General features: G+C 41.0%; 1 long non-coding RNA gene across 1 annotated transcript; it reads left to right on the top strand.

Moving 5' to 3' along the window:
• The first annotated feature begins 490 nt into the window (after nucleotides 1-490).
• LOC124295049 lies at nucleotides 491-887 on the top strand. The gene is made up of 2 exons (XR_006904940.1): nucleotides 491-531; nucleotides 723-887. It is a non-coding gene; the product is annotated as an uncharacterized LOC124295049 (long non-coding RNA).
• The last annotated feature ends 5126 nt before the right edge of the window (nucleotides 888-6013 follow it).

A 6013-nucleotide genomic window follows, 5' to 3' on the forward strand; every position in this document is an offset into this window, starting at 1 on the left:
CTGGGATTTCAAACTGCAAGGAGAAACGAGCCGCTTAGAAATGCCAGCGTATTCGATCATTGTCGGATCAGAGATGTAAAACTCTTTCTCAACTCACAGTGCTATCCCTACGGAAATATGAATCTTGATATATACAATAATCAATACGCTATTCTCTATGACATTGTAACGTACTTTGACGTTACCGAAAATAAATATGGATCCGCGAGTTTAATTATCAAGTCAAAAGAAATCGAGAGCGTGAATAAAATGTTGTGAAAATGCTTTAATGCAAGATATGTGTTTCTCGTTTTAAGTCTGAAACAAGACTGTTTTTACAATAATGTTGGTTGACGCAGCAACCTTATTCTTTTGAAAGACATAAGAGGTTTATAAACGTCTTTTATCTATGATGACTACTAGATCATTAAAGAGGGGGTAAAACGGGTGATTTCACCCTTTGTAACACTACTCCCCCCCGAGGAAAAGAGTCGTTCCGACTCGGGAAAGGTAAAACAATTATAAAAGTGATCTAGCAGTCAGTGCTCAAAGGTGAGTTGAAGCTGTGGCTCTAAAAATTTAAGGACTCCCTTTTTTACTATCTGGCATTTGCCCACAGTCTCAAGGTAAACCACAGAAAACCTTGAGCAGATAGTTGAGCGTTAAATAACTTCAAAAATTTATGTGCCTTGTTTTTACAAAGGTAAGTGTTATCTAGTGTCATGTATCTTCATGAATTTGAGGACATCAAAATCATCCGGATCGTCGTCGAAAAGAAAATTCATTCCTCTTCAGGGAAAATAGTCCGGTGAATCAAACACAGATGAGTACGACGAGGCGGGAAACCATAACTGAAAAAACTCTGGGTCCTAGGCAACGTAAAGGCTGATTCCCTCTGAGAACCGGCACAGGAAACAGGAAAAAGGAATGGGTGACTGAATCCAGGACTTCTTCAGAAACAGCACACCCTAGAGTTTGGAGGACAAATGTGAGTGGTGGTATAACAATCCAAATTCACTAGGTGAATTTGGGAAAATGCTCGAATAAGATAAATTGAATATTTATTTGAAAGAAAAGAAACGATCTTATCTCATTTATTTCGTGTCATTCTTCAAAATGAGGGCCACCAGTCATCCTTAGGAATTGGGAAAGGTCGGAAGGTAAAAGCTGTTCGGCAAATAACCTGAAAAGTGCTTACAAAAACTGACACTTGAGGTTAATAAAATGTGAAAATCAAGCAATCGCTCATCGACCTTGAAAAATAATCGTGGCTCCTTTCACATTAATAAACCAAAGCCTATCCGACGCAAAACTCGACTCCAGAGAAGAAGTTTCTAGAAGGAAACAAAACTCTTGGGAAAACAAAAGATCATTTCAAAACAAACAACTTCTTGAAGCCTTAATAAAGCAAGTATAGGTTAACTTCCGCATGTCAAGGAAGTACAAAAATCTTTGAAAACTTGATCGGCCGTAGCTTCTGCATTAATAACCAAGACAGGAGCCAATGAATAAGAAAAGGTTTGTTTTACTAGCCAATCTTCATGAACCTCATGAATAGTTCTTAGCAGCTCTGAAGAAATGCTCGATTCCTCCTCACGAGAACGGGAACTAACTCGAGCAAAAGAAGTTTCTGGGGAAACTCGCAAATAAACAATCAAATCTACTCTGAGCTCAGACGAGCGAATGAGAAGATCGAAAATTTTCATCAATGAATGAGATTCAAAGTCACGAAAATTACCTAACCTTCGACGAGCTTCTACAAAACAATTGCTGCTGAATATCGATCTTTCCATCACCTTTACAGGCGATGAACTCGTCTGCAGATGTCTATCTAACATAATCTTTTGAGCGAAATGCTGAAAATAATAGTAATAACGATCTGGGTCTTGATACATCAAATCCAGAAGATTAATTCCAGCTCCGTCTCGATATTCCTCAAGAGGTTCCAAAAGTGTACAGACCTGGCGATCTGCTAAAAACCTTTTGGTGAAAGTTGTTTTTCCGCATCCGATATTTCCTTCAATAATAATCGTAAGCGGTCGAGTTCTACTCAAATGAATTCCGAAAGGCAAATTCTTCTCCCAATCGATGACCAACTGTAAAGAAGGTCAAGTCGATCACAGTCGTCAAGGGTGTTCGTTTGAAGATCTAACCTCAAAGGATGTTCCTGGTCTTGGAGAGACTGTTCCAGGTTGATCTTCTTCAAATGGAGCAAGACGATCCAAGTGAACCACTTTCGGACGCGAATGAGGAGATCTTCGGATTCTATAAACAACATCATTTATCCGGTTAACCACTAAGTAAGGGCCTTTCCAATTTCTTTGTAGCTCTGGACATCGTCCTTTCTGTCTTCGAGGTTGAAAAAGCCAGACAGAATCTCCAGGATTAAATTTTAAATCTCTGGCTCGAATATCATAACGAGTTTTTAATTTATCCGAAGCCATAGAAATTCTGTTCCTAGCAAAGTGATGAATTTCTTCTAAAGGTTGTTGTAATAAAAAGGCATAATCTGTTCGATGCTGTCTTTGCACAGGAACAGGGCCTTTCTCTAAATCTGACGGAAGTCGAAGATTTCTTCCAGTAAGCATGAGGGCTGGCGTCTGCTTCGTCGTCTCATGAATCGCAGATCTGTAAGATAAGAGGAAGAAAGGGATCCCGGAGTCCCAGTCTCTCTGATTCTGCTCTACGAAGGACGACAAATATTGTAGCAAGGTTCGATTCAGACGCTCTATCATGCCGTCAGATTGCGGATGCAAAGGAGTCGTACGAGTTTTTCTAACCCCTAAAATCTGAGTAACCTCTTTCATTAAGGTTGACTCAAAATTTTGACCTTGATCAGTATGAAGTTCTAGAGGAACTCCGTGTCTACAAATAAACTCTTGAACGAATGCCTGTGCTACAGTAGAGGCTTCTTGATCAGCGAGAGGAACCACTTCAGGCCACTTAGTAAAATAATCAGCAATAACCAGAGCATATTTATTTCCAGAATGGGTTATCGGGAGAGGTCCGAGAATGTCCATCGCTATCCTTTCAAATGGAGCTCCCACGTTGTAAATTTGAAGAGAGCTTTGTCCCTTCGCTCGAGGTCCTTTCTTTGCCGTGCAGATTCAACATCTTCGACACCAATCTTCAACGTCCATCCGGCAACGGGGCCGAAAGTAGAAGTTGCGAATTCCGCCCAGAGTTTTATTTGAAGCGAAGTGTCCGCCTGCAGGAGAATCATGATAAAGAGCAAGAATCTCCGGAACTCGTGACCTGGGAACCAAAAGTTGCCACCTGATTTCTTTCAAGTCTGCAAATTCCCATTTTCGGTATAAAATTCCATCAATTAAAAGGATAGAGTCCCATTGAGCCCAATAAATTTTCAAATCTGGCTCGGCTAAAGATATATCCTGCCAGTCCGGGCGAGTTTCTGCTTCTTTCCAAGACTTCACTTGATTAAAAGTGTCGTCCTCTTGTTGCAATTTTCTCCATTCCTCCTGGTTATTTTCGAAAAAAATCTTCCGTATTATAAGAGAGGGGTCACGGTTTTTCTCTAATCGTGCACACTGTTTACACTCTGGCATTTCCTCGCAGGGTCTCCGAGAGAGAGCATCGGCGTCTCCATGATGAATTCCTGCTCGATGACAAATGTCAAAATCGTAATGACCGAGCCTTTCTAACCATCTAGCTACCTGACCTTCGGGAGATTTAAACGAAAGTAGCCACCTGAGAGAAGCATGATCTGTACGTATCAAAAATCTCCTACCGTACAGATAATGGTGGAAATGTACTACGGTCTTAACAACAGCTAAAAGCTCTCTACGAGTGACACAATAATTCCTTTCGGTTTTACTCGAAACTCTGCTGAAATAGCTGATCACTCTCTCCTGACCTCCCTGAATTTGTGACAGAACCCCGCCTATTTCTGAAAGAGAGGCATCCGTATCTAAAATAAAAGGAAGTTCGACCTCTGGATAAGCTAACATCGGCGAAGAAATGAGATTTTCTTTCAATTTCTTAAAAGCCACTTCGCATTCCGGGGTCCAGTCAAAAGGAATCTTGATTCCGGTCAAGTGATGGAGAGGTTTAGCTATACTAGCGAAACCTTTTACAAATCTTCTGTAATACGTACAAAGGCCTAAAAAGCTTTGAATTTGTTCTTTATTCTTAGGTGTCGCCCAAGAAGAAACCTTCTCTATTTTGGATGGGTCGGTCTTCACACCTTGTGCTGAGACGATATGTCCGAGGAAGTCTACTTCTTTCTGGAACAGATGGCATTTTTTCGGGCTCATTTTGAGGCCTGCTTGCTTCAGCCTAGCGAAAACTTGTCTGAGATTTTGAACTTCTTCTTCAAAGTTCTTGCCAAAAACGATTATATCGTCTAAATAAACGAGGCATATTTTGCCAGTGAGCCCATGGAGAACAGCTTCCATCATTCGTTCAAAGGTAGCCGGGGCATTACTCAAACCAAACGGCATAACCTTGAACTGCCATAATCCTCCTAAACCCGTAACAAAAGCTGTTTTTTCTTTATTTAGAGGATCCATTTCGACCTGCCAGTATCCGCTCTGAAGATTTATGGTGCTGAACCAAGTTGCACCAGCTATCAGGTCGAGTGTCTCGTCGATTCTGGGTAGAGGGTAAGAATCTTTCTTCGTTATATCGTTCAGTTTCCTGTAATCGATACAAAATCGTTTGGATCCGTTCTTTTTGTTAACAAGGACGATTGGTGAAGCCCAGGGACTAGATGATGGTTTAGATGGTTCTTCACCTCTTCTCGGGCGTTGAGAGCGAGTCTTCGAGGAGCTTGTTTAATTGGTGAACTCTCTCCGACGTCGATCTTGTGCTTGACAGAAGTACATCGGCCCTTATCACCACTATCTTTGGCGAAAGAATCTATAAATTCTAGCAAAAGAGCTTTAAACGATTCTACCTGAGCCGAATTTAACGAAATCGAAGATTTCTCAACAAGGCTCTGTAAATGTGAAGGGAAATGTTGTTGCAAATCATCCTCTGAAAGTTCCATTTCCCGAATTCTAGGAGGAGTCCAGTAAATTCCATTTCTATTGGTACAAAGAGTTATTTCGCGATTGTTTGAAGCTAGTGAATTTCTCTTAGTCGAGATAACACAGTTATGAGCTGTAAGAAAGTCTATTCCCAAAATACCTTCATCCTCTATATCTGCTATGAAAACCTTATGTGGAGAGTCGATACACCCAAAAAGGTTAATTTGGACAGTAACCTGTCTCAAAACCGGGGTTGTCTATCCAGTGGCTGTTTGAAGAGATAAAGAGGGAACAATCTGGTCATCGGATTTAAAGAGATCCGATCGAACTACGGTTACTTCCGCGCCGGTGTCTATTACCCGTAAACAATCGACGCCATTTACAGTACCACGCGCGTAAAGACCAGACTGTCGTAGACTTCTAATTGAAAACTGTTTTCTAAGAGGGCTTTCACTCCTCACAATCTGCGATGATTTTCGCCCCGACAAATCATCTGAAATTAGTTTTTTGGGTGAGTTCCTGTTGAAGAACTCGACGGAGGATTTGCTTCCCCTATTTCTATATTTATCTTACGCCAGTTATAAAAGTTTGGATTCGAGCCTTGCATCGGTTTTCCACTAATTTTTTTAATTAGAAAACAATGATTGGCGTCATGGCCTGTTTTTTTACAAAATATACAAGTCAAGCCGGTTTTACTTGTGACCGCGTTCTTAATTACACGCTTTTCTTTCTGGTTTTGAAAAGAACCTCGATTTCTTGGTTTAAAATTATCATTGTTATTTTTATTTCTATAATTTTGAGGCGTTGGCTCCTCCGAGTGTTCAAAACTCCGTCCTTCTGAGGTGCTTTCGGACACCTCAATCCGACGAAGCTTGTTCAACCCAAAATATTGTTTCCTCATTTTCTCCACCTCAAGGGCTTTGGCCGTTGCCTCCCGCAGAGAAGTGAGACCCGATGTCCCAACGGCCATTTTAATTTCTGGATCATTGATTGCGTTTAAGAAAGCTTGTGTTGCTAATAAATTACGAGACGGCTCGTGATCTGGC

The sequence above is a fragment of the Neodiprion lecontei genome, chromosome 6 (genome assembly GCF_021901455.1).
Source record: "Neodiprion lecontei isolate iyNeoLeco1 chromosome 6, iyNeoLeco1.1, whole genome shotgun sequence".
NCBI classification, from domain to species: domain Eukaryota; kingdom Metazoa; phylum Arthropoda; class Insecta; order Hymenoptera; family Diprionidae; genus Neodiprion; species Neodiprion lecontei.